We start from the raw sequence: 16,905 nt of genomic DNA on the forward strand, positions 1-16,905 counted from the left end.
GACTTATAGCAATTTGGTAAATGATACTTTTGTAAGTAAAATTAAAATATTTATCTTTTTCTCTCTACCTGATCCCTCGAATTTAGAAACTCTTAGTAAGTGAGTATTGTTGTTTTCATGGCAATATAGTTATTTGCATAAGTTCAATAAGAATCTGCTCTCCTTATAACAGGACACAATTGGAAACACTGGTTATATTACCAAGGTTGTGACTGGAACATCATATTTGCGATATAACCATACAGCTTTTGAGGAATGAAGATTGGACTTTATGGAATAAAGCCACATGGAAATATTGGCCTGGTACCTTATGTTCCAAGCAGCACTTACCAGGATAAGTAAAGAATGTCACTTATCTGGCAGGTACAAGGAACCTCGAAATATTTTGGGGGAACCTCAGAAGAGAGGAATTCACCCAAATCTGTAGGTATTTCAGGCAAAGTCTGATGACAAAATCCTTAGCTTGGCTTTGCTGGCCTCAAGAGGCCTTTAAAGTTCAATGTGAGATTCCTTATAAAAAGTTCCAGCAAAGCAGATTTAAAAGAGCCTATGTGATCAACTGCTATTCTTGCTGTACTTATGTAAATAATTCGGCCAACTCTATTGGAACTAGACTTATTTTGCAAAGTAGTTAGTTTTAATTTTGCTATCTTAATAAAAATGAGGGTGATTTTAGAGAGAAAAATTATATTTCAGTAAAAACAATAGTATAAATTTGCAGATATTAGATCCTAGTTTTGTTAATTGTCTTTTGAGGTTTTTGTTTTATATCTGTTGACTGGACTGGATCCTGATTTCTTCTAGTCTCCTGAAATATCTGGCTACAGATGTCCAAACTAATGCTTTTGATTTTTTTTCCTTCATTTTCATTTGGAATCACTGAAAACTGAACCTGCCCTTTTTCCTGAAGCCTTAGAAACTGAAGCTGATGGACTTGATATAAACCGGAGAGTATATCTGATGACATCATCAGGGACATTTAAACTGCAAAAGATGCTTTGACGCTGACATCTAAAAATCATCTTAACTGGCTGTCCTCTGACCTCAGAAACTGGTTTACAATTTGCTCCAACCATTAACCTTGTTTTTCTTTTGTTTCCATAGAAATGCTTCTATTAAATACTTGATTGCTTGCTTCCACAATATAGGCATAACCTTGAGAGCCCACCTGCATCACCACCTTCCAAAAGGAACTTAATTGAACTGATCTATTATCAGGACTAAGAAATGTGTTCAGTGAGATGAAACAATCTACCAACTCAGCTTCTGGACTATGAAACTTCTTTAAGTTTCAAAAGGACTGTGAAACTTTTAGTTTCAAAGGCAGGACTGTGGGAGATCAAGATTTGGCCACCCTGAAATATATCTCTTTACCTTGATTGTTTTCATTGAGGGACATTTGACCTCCCCCACTAACTGCCTAAAGAATTTGACATGGTGGCTCCTTCCTGGAACAGATCTTCTATCATGATGGCTATAAAGATAATGTAGGATAGAGGTTACAATAGGAAAGGCATCAAGCCTCTTTTATCAAAAACTCTGTCTCTCCCTGACCACATTATCTATAGATGACCCTGAAAAGAATTGTCCTCCTGCCCTCTGAAGTCCCAGGCCACTACCCACCCCCAACACGTTCCTCGCCTTTAGCTGCGATACTTAAGCAAGCAGCTTAGACAGAGGGACGAGTTGCTCATTTCTGAGTTTCTCCCATGTATACATGTTATTAAACTTGGTATTATTTTCTCCTGCTAACCTGTCTTGTTAATTATTTGGCCAGCCATAAGAATCTTAAGGGAAAGGGCAGAGGGAGATTCTCCCTCTTCCCCCAACACCATCAGAGATGAAAACTGAAAGATCTGGTGTGGCACTGGCAGTCTGTAACACCAAAGGGTCAACATTCCTAACCCCCTCCCCCATAATCCAATGGCCTCTATAACTGCTATAATATTTTGTGCCCCCTTAAGATGGTTCTTTGAGACATTAGTCGGCCATCTTCCCCATTGCTAGCAAGCTATAATAAACTTCCCTTTCTTTTCCACCATCTTGCCTCTTGACATTTGGCTTTTGTCTGGTGGCCAGCAGATCATGCCCTTTGTGTGGTAACAAAGTGAAGATACAATAACTATAAACTATTAGAAAAGATAATGAAGTTCCACGTCCCAAGACATAGATTTTAAGCATAATTTATATTAGTGATTGTATTATGGATCCCCATTATACAGTGAGTGTCCAGACAAAGACAAGGGCCTGTATTTAATTTAATCTAAACCTAATGTACTAGATATAAAAGCATGTGATTAAGCATTTGATAATTACAAATATAGTATTTTTGAGCTGAGAGCAAACATAGGCTCCTCTAGGTCAACAATGTACTCATTGGTCTTTATTTTACTGATGAAGAAATGAATTCTATTTTCCATCATAGTACAGGAAAGAGGTTAGTGGGATTTGTTTAAATGTCTCAAGTCACTTAAACAACTAAGTTATGGGGGGTTTTTCAGACTATTCATGAAAATAATGGTTTCTTTTTACTATGTTGAGGAGTTAAAACTGCAATAACTGTTACTGAAGTCTCCTACAGCACCAAGATGTGTATTAGTCCCTGAAACAAAGCCATAGACAAGTCAGGCAAACTTGAATTTCCCAGATATTACAGCTAAGTGTAATTATTTGTTCTCAGTACTCTTACTGAAATTGTTACTTTTTACATCATACCTATCTGTAAATGTTCATACCCAAAGAAACAACCTGAGTTTTAGGACTCAAGAGTCAGGAGTTTGTTCTTTTATCTAACCCTAGAGAGGAAGGGCCCATGACACAGACTGAGTTAAGGGCTTTTCAATCCAAGTCACTTATTCAGTGAGACTTCTGAGTTAAGTAAGCCTATGGATATAAAAACAGTCAACTAAAAATACTCTGGGAAATAAAACAAATTATAAATACATATAAATTTCCCAATTCTGAAAGCCACTCTTTTGTTCTCAAAATGAGCACTAATTGTCTTCAAACTGACTTATCTGTGTAAGCCTCTCCTCTGATCATCTATGACACAACAAAGAGATTCACATACATATAATGTGTGTTGCTAGCTGTGTTTTGCTCTTTAAGTCTTAAAAACTATGCAATTAACATTTCTTAAAACTATGCAATTAACATTTGAAATACTAATAAGAACCCTTTTGGGGCAGGTGATGGAGCAAGCTGTATTCTCCAAAGAATTTTAACTCAGTGAGCTTGTATGTAGATTAAAGGCAATATCCTATGGAGCAGCATCTGGTAAAACATGCTACAGGCAGGAGACAGTCAATAAATGTGGTTGGCTGATAGGCTGTGGAAGAGTGCTCCTGTGGAATATACGTCGTGTCTATTCTCCGAAGACTTCAAAGGTGTTTTCTGATCACGCAACACTTGTTCCTCTTATTTTTGCAAAAAGTTAAGAAGTAGATGGATTTTGCCTGTTTTCAGAAGACTTGGGGACCTGAGATCACGGTATTTCTCAGGTATGTTACTTGGTAGGAATACTGGTAGATCAAATAGTAAAGCTAGGTCATTGGACAATTATAACAATAAATTTCATACTGAATTGAGTGCCTCCTTATAAATTAGAAAACAAGTGGTGAGCTCTTCTTTACAATAGAATAAGAGTAGAATGGTAACTAACTAATATAGATGGAATGATGGCATTAGAAAATTCTCAATGGCCACTAAAACTAGAGGATGAAAATCTGAAGTATTTCCCCACATCACCAATATTGAGACAAACCAACATCATGTGTCTTCTGATATAATTCACTGAGAAGGACACAGCATTGTTTCAGTGGTATTCCTGCCTAAATACTGCACAATCAGAATCTAATCAGCAGGGAGCTAGACAAACCCAAACTGAGGGACATTCTACAGAATAACAGGCGTATACTTTTCAAAAATATCAAGGACAAGAAACACAGAGAAAGGATATAAAACTGTTCTAGACTAAAGAAGACTAAAAAACGGAAAGATTAAATGAAATGCATTTAATTTGGATTAGATTCTAGACTAGGGGAAAAAAAGCTAGAAAACAGATTATGGGACATGAAATTTGAATATGCACTGTGAATTAGAGCATTTTACAAATGCTAAATTTCACGATTTTGATAAATATACTGAGTATACTGTGGTTATGAAAGAGACTTTACTTGTTCTTAGGAAATAACCACTGAATTTTTAGAGGTAAAGGGGCATGATGTCTCCCATTTATTCTCAAACAGTTTGTTAAAAATACATATACATAGGGGCAAGCCTGGTGGTGTAGCAGTTAAGTGCGTGTGCTCTCCTGTGGCAGCCCAGGGTTCAGATCCTGGGCATGCACCGACACAACACTTGTCAAGCCATGCTGTGGCGGCACCCTATATAAAGTAGAAGAAGATGGGCATGAGTGTTAGCCCAGGGCCAGTCTTCCTCAGCAAAAGCGAGGATTGGTGACAAATGTTAGCTCAGGGATAATCTTCCTTACCAAAGGAAAAAAAAAATACAAAATAGATAGATATAGTAAGAGTTTAATAAAACAAATGAGGAAAAATAAACAATTACTATTCTGGGTAAAAGGTGTGTGTGTGTATGTATATATCTGTGTGTGTGTGTGTGTGTGTGTGTATATATTCTTTCATTTCCTCTGAAAATTTGAAGTTGCATACAAATTAAAAAGTGAATAAAAAAACAAATGCCAAGATCAGCACCCCAAATTACCAACAATCCTGGTTTGGTAGCCCTTGAATTACCAACCATTCATTTTTTCCAGGACTAAGGGGTTGCCTTGGGTGAGAACTTGCATTGCTGTAACCAGGAAAGTCCCAGGCAAACCAGGGGAAATTGGTCATCCTATCCCCCACGTACAGAGTGGGAATTTACACTGGACATGGAAGAGAGGAGTTTCCTTGCTGTTTTAAATGAGTTATTTATGCATTTATAGAAGCATAAAATCAGCATAAGAGAATAGTACTATTAGGATGAGAGAAGAAGTTATGAATTGTGCCATCAGAGTGTTTGGCTTGCTGGGGTAGTAAATTGTTAGAGGAAATCATGGAAATAGATATTTACTGCTGTGGGGGATCAGAATTGGCCACCTCAAAATATGTCTTGTTACCTTGATTATTTTCTGAAGGACATTTGACCTTCCCCCAAGCTGACCAAAAGCTATAGACTGGGAGGGTCCTTGCTAAGCCCATTCTTATCAAAGTTCTGTTTAAGGGAAATCTCCATTTGTAAGGTATCTCCCTCTCTGTACCAGGAAGAAGGGGGGATGACCTTATCTCTAGGAACTCTTATCAGTGCGGAAGGTGAGGTCTTAAATCTGCATACTCTTGATTACTGTGTTTTCTGGTAATCTCCCATAGCTGACTTCCCCACCCCCAACATGCTCCTTTGTCTACCTGAATATGCTATTTAAGGTGAAAACCTCTGCCATTTGTCGAGAAACTCAGTTTCCCTGGTTTCTCCCATGTATACATCTTCTAAAGATTTGTTTGATTTTCTCCTGCTATTCAGTCTCATGTCAATTTGATTTTTAGCCCAGCCCGAAAGGACCCAGTGTGTAGAGGATAGTCTTCCTCCCCTTCACTACACACCTTCTTTGTAAAGAATGACATTTAGTCTATAAAAGTGTAAGTTCAATCATCAAAAAAATACCATCAATATGCAAAATTCTTTACTTGCATATAAAGAGATTGCCACCTTATATAGCAGATTAAAGGAAATCGATTTCCCTCATGCCACTGTTTGGTGTCTAATGAAGGACTTCAATTTATTTCAACTGAGATTACTTCTTAGCATCCCATCCAAAGCACATTACCAGAGCTGGCATACACGATACACTGGTTCTAAAGGGAAAACACATGAATAGTGCAATTGTATTTTCAAAACACTTTACACAGCTTTGAAGCTTGGAAAGTCACTTCAGTTTTTGCCAACAAATAATGCCAATTTTCCTTTGATCTTGAAAAAATTGCAAATTTAGAGCGAGGTTCTCAGAGATTATTATGTATTTCAATTGAGGAAAATTTTGGAAAATATAGGCCAAAATCTCATCATATTAAAATTCAGCATAAACCCTCTTATAAATATGTGTTAAGCTAAATGTAAAGGGGAAATGCCAAAGGATTTTTCTACAAGCATGTCTCAACTAACTGCTCTGAAATCTCTTTCAAAGGGAGTTAGTAAAGAAGCTGACCAGTATCACAAGTATCTTCATACAAATAGTTTCTCCCTGCAGACCCACAACTATACTTCTCAGATTTTGGAACAAAGCTTAAGGAAGAGCATCCTTTATTTCTCAAACTGTAGTTTTGCTTTTGGAGATGCAACATTGACTAGAGAAAGTAATTTGGATTAGGAATCCTAAGATTTTTTCCGAATCTTAGTTTCACTAATTATTGGTGATCTTAAGTTGGAGCAGGTCCTGTGAGCCTCTGAGCCTGTTTACATACCTGAAAATCATAATCCAGTAGTACTTGACCTACCGACCCCACAAAGGACGTTTTAAGCATCCACTAGAACAATGTATAAGAAAATAATTTGGTTATGGTCCTTTTGGATAATTCACATATCACCCAAATACTGTCCTGATAGTGTTTTATAGCAATTTCCACTCCTTATAGTGTTTTCACTTAATTTGTCCTAGCTGCAGGATAACTATATTTAAGAACAAAGACTAGATTGTGTGAGCAATTCATGTATGTAGCTAGAAGGGGCAAACTGTGATTCTTTCTCCTGAGCAAGGAGTTGAGCAAATATTCCACAATAAGGGATGAACTGGAGACCTTCAACAATAAGTTCCTGCCTGTATTAAATTTTTCATCAAGGCAGCTCTGGCTCTACTAACAGGAGCTCCAGGGTGGCTGCTTTTGCAGGATCAACTCCTAGCAAAGACCTTCTACATAATTCCCATTGTTTGCTCCCCAAAGGTTCAAACACCTGCCCGAAAGAGTGACTCTGGTCAGCTCTCTGAAAGAGCTCCATGTTTCTTGGCAATTCCTTGTTCAGTGTCACTGCCTTAGTACCAACTATCCAATAAATGTTTATTAAGTTCCTGCAATTTGCCAACACTGTGTTTCATGCTAGCGATAAAAATGTGAAAAACAATATGGCTGTCCCTGAGAAACTTATAGGCAAGTGTTGGCCACAGATCTCCAGAGACAGATCTAGCTGACATTCAGGTGACTGCCAACTCCTGAGGAATGCCAGCTAAGACCAGAACTATAAGATTAGAAGAACTTCCCAGCTGAGATCAGCATGGGGACCCCAAAAATTCTGGGCTAAATAAATGGATATTGTTTTAATTTATTAAGTTTTGGGGTAGTTAGTTAAGTGGCAAAAGCTGGTTTATAAAATAAAGTGAAATAAATATTGTTTGTAAGAAACTATGCTAATTATATTGCTGATGGTGATAGAAATGGCCATTATTATGAAGCAAATGCTAGGTGTCATAAATGCTACATTTAGCCAGAGATGTTTAGGTTATACAGCTATGCATTTTTAGCTCTTGTCTCAGTCAGCTTGGGCTGTCATAACAAAATACCATAGACTGGGTGGCTTAAACAACAGAAATTTATTTTCTCACAGTTTTGGAGACTGGGAAGTCTAAGATCAAGGTGCCGGCTGACTAGGTTCTTGGTGAGAGCTCTCTTCCTAGCTTGCTGAGGGTTGGTTGCCTTTTCACTGTGTCCTCACATGACAGAGCAAGCTCTAGTGTCTCTTCTTAGAGCACCAGCCCGAATGGATCAGGGTCTCACTCTAATGATCACATTTAATCTTTATCACTTCCTCACAGGCCCTGTCTCCAAATATAGTCACATTGGGGTTTAGGGCTTCAACATACAAATTTTGGGGGGACAAAAATATTCAGTCCATAACAGCTCAAAAAACACTATTATCATTGAAATTCCTATAGTAAAATTCACTTTGTGATTGCAGGATTGAAGCTGTCTAGTCCGTAACTCCCTTTTCCCTGTTAAAGAATTGTTTTTGATAATACACAGTGTCTTAGGAATGCAATTTTTGCAGTATTAAGCTAAACATATTACAGAAATAATTCTCTGTAGAAATTTTGCCATAAAACTCAATATTTTATGAAGAAAAATTATTACATTTATTACTACATTTGAAGAAATAACTTGAAGTTTAGTAGCTTTTGGAAGTGAAGGTAGTCTTTAAATCAAGTAAGTCATATTTAATGTTTTACTCCTTAGAAAAACAATTCTCAAAGGTGCACAAACATCTCATTTGGGAGTTTTATTATTTCTCTTTCTTCTCGTATATTTTTATTTTTACATTTTAGAAGTAAAATGTCAACTTGTGGTATTATTTGAACAAAAAAATAGAAAGACTTATATTTAGTCTTATAAATATATACATTTACTTATATATTAGTATATTATATATATAGTATATTTATATATTTATAATATATTACAATATTTATATATTTATTTATATATTATTTATATATTGAGTCTTATAAATAAATATATTTATTTATATATGATAAGTTTATTTACCACAATGCATATAAAAAGGCATTTTTGCAAATTTTGTATTTCTTATGGCACAATGCTAAGAAAATATTGTTGCTATACTATTTTGCATCTGAAGTGCTTTTTCATTTTCTTAAGGAAAGAATGCTAGTGTATGCAATATAGTGGCTACATTTTAAAACATAAAAGAATGGCATATTCAATTGAATGAATATTATTGGTGGTCTATTATTTTATTTTTTCATTTTTTTATACTCCAACCTGAAGTCAACAGATGTAGATTATTCCTTCCCCTGACATCGTGAAGATAATTTACTGTGTTGATACTTTTCCCTTTCACATTTAGGTCTTTAATCAACCCAGACTTTATTTTATATATGATGTAAAGTAGGATTTTGATTTGTTGCTCATACGGATACATGTGGTCTGAATAGTATGTATGGGAGAGATTGTTCATCCTTCACTTATCTTCCATTCCGTCTCTCATATCTATGTCTGTATATGTGTGCATCTGTTTCTGGCCTCTCCGTTTTATTCCATTAGCCTGTTATCTCTGTACCTATACCACACTATCTTAATTATTACAGCTTTGTAATAAGTCTTAATATCCAGTAGATCAAGTCTTTGCACCTAATTCTTCTATTGCAACACTGTCTTTAGTTATATGCACCCTCTTGAATTTACATATAAATTTTAGAATCAGCCTGTTAATTTCTATGGAAAGAACATGCTGTGATTTTGACTAGGATTGCATTAAATCTATGAACCATTTGGGGGTAAAATCAATTAATATAATTTATCTTCTCATTTGTTTAGGTATTGTTTAATGTTTTGCAATTAATTTTTTAAATTTCCTCATAGAGTTCCTGAATAAATTCTGTTAGATAAGTTTTTATGTAGTTGGTATGCTTGATGCTATTATAAATGGTATCTTTAAGTTTTTGTTTGTGTTCTTAGTATTTATTACTGTTATATAGGATATAATTTTTTTACTGTGTGGATTTTTATTTAGCAATTTTGCCTTCTTCTTTTATTAATTTGAATAATTTATTTGTAGGTAGTTTTGGTTATTCCTTGTACACAATTACATGATTTGCAAATGAAGTTTTATGCCTTTGTTCTTTCTTTTTTTTTTTTTTTGTGAGGAAGATCAGCCCTGTGCTAACATCTGCCAATCCTCCTCTTTTTTTGCTGAGGAAGACTGGCCCTGGGCTAACATCCGTGCCCATCTTCCTCCACTTTATATGGGACGCCGCCACAGCATGGCTTGCCAAGTGGTGCATCGGTGCGCGCCCGGGATCCTAACCGGCGAACTCTGGGCCACCGCAGTGGAGCGCGTGCACTTAACCACTTGCGCCACTGGGCCAGCCCCGCCTTTGTTCTTTCTGGTCCTTATGCACTTCTTTTGGTTTTTTTTTGTGAGGAAGATCAGCCCTGAACTAACACCCATGCCAATCCTCCTCTTTTTGCTGAGGAAGACTGGCCCTGAGCTAACATCTATTTCCAATCCTCCTCCTTTTTTTCCCTCTTTCTCCTCAAAGTGCCAGTAGATAGTTGTATGTCATAGTTGCACATCCTTCTAGTTGCTGTACGTGGGACACTGCCTCAGCATGGCCGGAGAAGCGGTGCATTGGTGTGCGCCGGGGATCCGAACCCGGGCCGCCAGCAGTGGAGCGTGCACACTTAACCGTTAAGCCACGGGGCTGGCCCTATGCACTTCTTTTTATTGTCATACTGCACTGACTAGAAACACCAGTAAAATATTGAATAAAAGAAGTAACACTTAGAATCTTGGTCTTCTACCCAAATTTAGAAGTAGAGCCTTCAGTGTGTTCTCTCTGTGTAAAAAGTTTACTGTTGATTTTGAGTCAGATTAAGGAAGTTCCCTTCTCTTTCTAATTTGCCAAAAACATCAACATCAATGGATATTGTATTTTATCCAGTGCTTTTTCTGCAACTGTTGAGGTAATTTTATGATCTCCTTTAATCTTGTAATATGGCAAATTATATTAATTTGCTTTTTAACATTAATACAAACTTATCTTCCTGAAATAAGCCCAACTTTGTAATGGTGAATTATATCATTATGCTTTATACATATGTTCTAAATTCTGTTTGCTAGCATATTATTAGGATTTTTGCATCTATGTTTTATAAATAAAATTTGCCCATGTTTTCCTTTCCTTACTATCTTTGTTGCATTTTGGTATTAAAATGACACTAGCCTCATACATAAATTTTTAGTGCCCTGGAAGAGTATTATTAAGACTGAAATGATTTGTTCCTTGGACACTAGTTTGATCTTGTTGGTAGAGAATCTGTGCTTGGAATTTTCTTAGTGGGGATATCTTTCACTACTGATTCAATTTTTTAGTAATTGTAGAACAATTCAGATCTTCTAATTCTTCTTTAGGTAAATTTGCTAATGTATATATTTTCTAGGAATTTGTCAATTTAGTTAATATTTTTAAATTTATAGCATAAAGTTTTCATAGAACTGTCATGAATGTTAAAAATCCCAGAAATATTCAAATTAGTTATAAAAACATATCCACATAATAATCTGCACATGAATATTCATAGCAGCTTTATTCATAATTGCCAAAACTTGGAAGTAGATAAAAAATTCTTCAATAGGTGAATGGATAAACCAAACTGTGGTACATCCATACAATAGAATATTATTCAGCAATAAAAATAAATGAGCTATCAACCCACAAGAAGACATAGAGGAACCTTAAATGCATATTTTTAAGTGAAGAAATTCAACCTGAAAGGCTACATACTGTATGATTCCAACTATACGACATTCCGGAAAAGGTGAAACTATGGAAACAATAAAAATATCAGTGGTTGCCAGGGGCTTGGGAGGAGGAAGGGAGAGATGAACAGGAACACAGGGGATTTTTAGGGCAATAAAACTATTCTGTATGATACTGTAATGTGGATACATGTCGTTATACATTTGCTAAAACCCAGGGAATATAGAACACAAAGAGTGAACCCTAATATAAACTATAAACTTTAGTTAATTATAATATATCCATATGAGCTCATCAATTGTAACAACTGTTCACACTAATGCAAGATGTCAATAAGGGAAACTATGTTCAGGGGAGAGAAAGGGTATACGGGAATTCTCTGTATTTTCTGCTCCATTTTCTATAAACCTAAAACTGCTCAAAAAAAGTCTATTAATTTAAAAAATTAAATAAATAAGCATTGTATTAATTTACTCTGTGTCATTTGATATTTCCTACTCATTGTATTAATTTACTCCGTGTCATTTGATATTTCCTAGTTGCTTTTTTTATTGCATCAACCTTTCAGCATCTTTGTCCATTATTATATTACATTTTTATAATGATGGAATCCAAAGCTGTCTAAGTCCTGGCCCTAGTTTCTTCTTTTACAAACTCTTTATGTATCATTAAAATACTACATTTTTTCCTAAAGGACTCATTTTTATGGCTATATTACTTTGACAGACAGTTTTGAGAAATGCCCTCATTAATGTAGGTTTCCTTCCTGAATAACCATTTTTTAAAAATTAGAGTTTCATTATTTTTGGCGAGTCGTGATTTTTTCAAGGTCAATAACATTTGCTAAGCACCAGCCGCACCAATTCAGATAGATAATTCTTAGCTTACCCCAGTGCACATTTGCCTGAAATGGCCAATTCAAAAAATTTATTTATTTATGTTAACGTAGTGGTCACATAAATCTATCAGAGCAGATACTCCACAACTTTAGATAAATTCCAAAACCCTGACTTATTGATGATATTTTCCCAACAATCATGGGAAATAGAAAAGAACCAATTCAGGCAATTAAACAAAGACATACATCTCAGGACACACTGACTGTTCCATGCTATCTTTCCTATTGAATGTAACCCATCTGCACAAAGATGAAAGTTTGTGTATGTGGCTGGCCCTGTGATTGCCTAAGAGAAACTGGTTGTATTTTATTTGAGATGTTAGGTTAATATGATTTTCCTAAACTTCAGAATTCAACCCACCCTTTTTGCTTTGGGCAGCTAATTCTCCCTTGAATTACAGATGATCTACAAAGTCAAAGGAAGTCAAGTTTGATTCTTTTGCATTGACTTAAGCAGCAAGTTGGAAATATCAGGCTTATTTTTTAAGATTCCCTATGATTACGCAGAAAATTTATTTGCTGTTATTAGTTATACTTTTTTTTAAATATTTGATTAGTATTTTTTCATTTGTTTATTTGATTTGTGGGAACTATACGGGTGAAGGGCAGAGGAAAAATAAACTATCTTAATACAAAAAGTTTGAGGTTTAGAATTCCAAGCTCTTTTGTTTAGGATAAACTTGAAACTAATTGAAGTATTCCTACTTCTAACTCCTAAATATCAGGAGCTATGATACTAACGGTAAAAAATGAAGAAAGTGAAGTCTTTTCTCCCTTCCCTGGGGATGTGACTATGTCATGGACTTCACTGAATTTTTTCACCTATAGGTCTTGGTCACAGAATTTCTACTATATAGGTATTTGCTAGTAAAATGAGTTATCAAAGTCTGGAGCAGGTATTTCTTAACTTCCCTAAATAAAAAAAGAAATGAATCATAGTTCAGTATTTACCTTTTTAAAATATCCTCTGGAATTCAAAATGCACTAAAAACCAAATTTTTACACCACGTCGGTTGCTTAGAAAACAGCTGTGAAATTACCGTGATTGAATCAGTCAGGTCTGATCAGGAGGAGAACCCAGACCAAATACTTTAATAGAAGCCATTGGGCCATCCCGGTGGCTTAGCGGTTAAGTGCATGCGCTCCGCTGCTGGCGGCCCCGGTTCGGATCCCGGGCGTGCACCGACGCACTGCTTCTCCGGCCATGCTGAGGCCGCGTCCCACATACAGCAACTAGAGGCATGTGCAGCTATGACATACAACTATCTGCTGGGGCTTTGGGGGAAAAAATAAATAAATAAAAATAAAAAAATAGAAGCCATTGATCTAGGCCACCAGTTACAAAGGATTAGGAAGAGCTGAAAGACTGTCAGGAGATAGTGAGGACACGCAGAGTTTCCCATCAATATCCAGAGATTAGCGTCGGCCAAAAGTTATCTAGAGCTGGAGAGACAAAGGAGATGATGCTACCAATGATCTGAGAATACAGAGCATCCAGACAGATGCTGGAACCACAGTGGAGCGACCAATCACTGAAGCAGGGTCCAACTGGGAACTGGGATCATGGCAGGGGTCTGCTAGAGAGAGTGGAATTATAGACACTCATTCTATGCTAGAAATGCAGCCCAAAGCCAAGAGAGAAGACAAAGAAGTCACCTGGCTTCCCTTCCCTAGTCCTCCAGTTCTGTCTTCTATTAGCCATGTCTCTCCAGAAAACAACTGGCAAAGGGGATGTGGAAAATCAAGTTTGCAGGCATCAGGACCCTGAGACATTGAAAAGAAGCATAGCAAATGGATTTTTTTCAGACTGAAGAAGCCATGCTTTGAGGGAATTTGGCAGAATATCCAGAAGCTTAGACTAGAAGAGAGAAGTAAAAAATGTAGGGTTGGAAAGTTCTGGAATGACTTTAACATTCCAGACAGGAATGTATAACTTAAACAGGAATATTCACATCATTAGTGTTTATATTAAGTTTTATGGCAAAGAACAAAAGTCTCAGGAATGTTTTAAAAATTTCTACGAGTTCTTGAATCAGCAAGAAATCTTGCTTATGAAATTGTTGGCAAATTTCTTATAATAGCAACCACTTATTGAATGCTTATTATGTGCGATGCATGCATTTTCCTATTTAATTCTCACAAGAACTCTATGAAGTAGATACTGTTATTTGCATTTTGCAGATGAAGGGACAAAGACTAAAAGAGGCTCAACAATTGTCTGAGGTCACAGTGGTGGTTAAGTGGGAGAGTCCCTATTCAAAGCCAGCTTTTCTGATCTCCAAGCTCTGTCATTGTTCACCATGTAATTCCGCCCCAATCAGTGCTGGCCAAATGAGGCTTCATTATGTGTTATTCATAATCACCTTTCTGGAGCAGATGGTTCTCTCCCACTTCCACAAGGCTGGCTCACAATAATAATGGTTAAAATTAAATAGGTGATTTATATCCAACCCACACACAGAAGATGAAATCCTTCCTGCTTATATGACCAATAATTTTTTAAAGGCTATATCTATATTTTTAATCATCTCTTTAATCACCTGTAACTACTCTGTTCTTCTGTAAGGTGGCTAACTTTGACGGAAACAGCTTAGGAAGTGTTCGTCCACAGGCAGAGACAGCAAGTCTTCCCCTCACCCAAAGCAGCCTCACAAACCTCCCCAGCCTCCAGGACCTTGCTGATTTTGCCTTGCCAACCCTAAAGTGGAAAAGCGTGTGGTGGTCAATATTGGCACACACTGCTACCTTGCCCTGGCCAAAGGAGGCTTACCTGGTGACCACGTCCTCATCCTGCCCATGGGACACTACGAGCCACTGGTGGAGCTTTTAGCAGAGGTGATGGAAACAATGTGTTCTATTCTAGAGAGATTATAAGAGCCATCACCTTCAGCTACAGGTCATTCCACTACACAACTGATGACATTAAAGACGCCTTCATTACCCAGGCATGGGAACAACAGATAGTGCTGTTGGGAATCCCAGAGCATTCTGCCATCAAGCGGATTGCACAGCCAGGAGCAGCATATTTTTGTGTTGAACTCGACACAGGAGAGAAGCTTCTCCACAGAATTTTCCTTTGCAGGTTGGAAGGGAAGTCCCGGCCAGTGAAGCCATCCTTAATATTCCCGACAGGAGCAGTGTCAGATCAGCAAGGAAGAGGAGGAGATCCTGGCCCACTGTTTCTGGAAAGACTTTGAGCCCTTTGACTTCACTCTGGACAACTAAGCAAAAGGAAAGGCACCTTATGAACTTCACAAGAAGTAATAGCAGCCTGTTCTTAAAGAAACTTAAAGTTTCCCATGGGGACTGTTTCCCTGCCTCTTTTTCATGCCTTCTCATTGGAACCTACCTGCAGCAAGAGGCCTAAGATTGTTCTTCTGGAAGAAGTCACATTCTAGGATGATGATTCTATATTAAAAGCTTGTCTGTCATCCAGCTCCAAGTACAGCTTGTGTTTATCAATATTTTAAAAAACATTTCAACCATCAAATAAAATTCAAATGCTTTAAAAAAAATGTGTGATGGGTAGGGGCATCATTAATGCTGATATTTTTACTTGAGACTAAATTAGACAGATACCTGGTTGGATATTTAAGCCTAAAGGGCTTCAATAATTGATTAGTTAATATTTATTTATTTATTAACTTCTGATACACTATATAGGGTGTGTGTAGGGTGTGTGTGTGTGTGTGTGTGTGTGTGTGTGTGTGTGTTTAGTAGGGAAGAGTGTAGCATGCTATGCCAGAACTCTTTCTCAAGTCAATGCATAAGTCAATAGCATTCTAGAATCTCATTTTTAATGAGTATCAGTACTCAGAAAAATAAAATATATGCTATATAGTAATGAAATTTAACCTTTATATATTCCTATATAATGTTACCCAGGTTACACTGGACATGTTTCTGGAAGAAATAAAAAATAATAAAGAGAGGAGTATCATTCTTCAGCTGCATCCACTTGGGCATCAGGAAAATGAATTTTCTATCTATAGAGCCAGCATAGCATTGGTTAAAAAGCATTTGTCAGGGATTCAGGTGTCCCATCTGTGCTCCTCCTTTACTCTGTAACCTTGGACATGTCACTTAGCCACTCTGGTTCATAGTCATTTCTCCATAGTATGAGGCAATTACTTCCTGCTTTTCCTACCTCACATGTATTTGAGTAAAATGTGATGGTTGATGTTAATGTACTTTGCAAACCACAAAATGCTATAAAAATTCAAGTTATAAAAATTCTTCTGAGTTTTTGTAGGCTGGTCTAGACATACACACACCTACACTATAAATGCTTTCAGACACACACACACACACACATAGAGGCCTGAGAGCTAAGTGCCATGCCATGTACATGGTGCACACCTTTATATGTTAGGATGCCTGGATTATGAGAGGCGTCGGAGGAGAGGGAAAGGAAGATCCATAGGTCTGATAGAATGGAGCAATTGCCGTGACCTCTATCTTACGGGTAAGCAATGTCAGTATGTTAAGCAAACAGCAGAGGAAGGAGAATGGTGTGCCATTCACTGCTAGGAAAGGTAGACGCGGCAGAAAATCAAGTCAAATTGTCAAATTATATCGTGGTCTCCTAAAGGATTTTCTTAGTGAAATTGGGAAAGAACACATAACCACCTCGTCTCAATTTAGAAGAATACGAGATGGTACCTTCTCAGATAAACTATGAAAGGAACTTTCTCATGATTGACATCTAGAAAAATAATAAGAAATATCAAAATTATCG

General features: G+C 36.8%; 1 pseudogene; it reads left to right on the top strand.

Moving 5' to 3' along the window:
* Positions 1 to 13,039: 13,039 nt before the first annotated feature.
* Positions 13,040 to 15,392, top strand: LOC131420333 (CWF19-like protein 1; annotated as a pseudogene).
* Positions 15,393 to 16,905: the final 1,513 nt, after the last annotated feature.

Source organism: Diceros bicornis, chromosome 23 (assembly GCF_020826845.1).
Source record: "Diceros bicornis minor isolate mBicDic1 chromosome 23, mDicBic1.mat.cur, whole genome shotgun sequence".
NCBI classification, from domain to species: Eukaryota; Metazoa; Chordata; class Mammalia; order Perissodactyla; family Rhinocerotidae; genus Diceros; species Diceros bicornis.